The sequence below is a fragment of the Sinocyclocheilus anshuiensis genome, unplaced genomic scaffold (assembly GCF_001515605.1).
Source record: "Sinocyclocheilus anshuiensis isolate Anshui unplaced genomic scaffold, SAMN03320099.WGS_v1.1 scaffold394, whole genome shotgun sequence".
NCBI classification, from domain to species: Eukaryota; Metazoa; Chordata; class Actinopteri; order Cypriniformes; family Cyprinidae; genus Sinocyclocheilus; species Sinocyclocheilus anshuiensis.
The window spans coordinates 236,238-236,690 of record NW_015542343.1 but is presented as its reverse complement, the minus strand read 5'-3'; the positions used below and the strand labels follow the sequence as shown (position 1 = coordinate 236,690).

The following is a 453-nucleotide window of genomic DNA, read 5'->3' as shown; positions in this document are numbered from 1 at the left end:
CCTTATCTTCCCCTTCCTAATTCCCCTGTAACCACCATCTCTCCACCTGACCGAGGTTAGGTGGAAACTTCCTGCATAACAGTCTCCTACTGGACCTTATGATGTTTGGTTGGTTCTATGGCTTCATAGTGACCACCTTACTGATGGTCCGGTCCAGAGGCTTCTTCGGACAGGGCTCCGACGCGGGAACCATGGTGTGTGAGTATGATCCATTTCTAAATATATATATATATATATATATTGGCTCTATGGCTTCATAGTGACCACCTTACTGATGGTCCGGACCAGAGGCTTCTTCGGACGGGGCTCTGACGCGGGAACCATGGTGAATATATATATATACATACATATATATGTGTGTATTTAATGCGCTGGTGGTTGTGTGTATAATCCTTCTGCTAGCTTCCTTTGCAGTGTTTGCCGGGACCTGTGTGTTTCTGTCCTTTTTCTAGA

At 45.7% G+C, this 453-nt stretch overlaps 1 protein-coding gene across 1 annotated transcript in view; it reads left to right on the top strand.

Annotated features, from left to right (window-relative positions):
- The window catches only part of glra2 (glycine receptor, alpha 2), a 21,507-nt gene that overhangs the window by 2,170 nt on the left and 18,884 nt on the right, over positions 1–453 (top strand). The gene's annotated exons all lie outside the window — the stretch shown is intronic.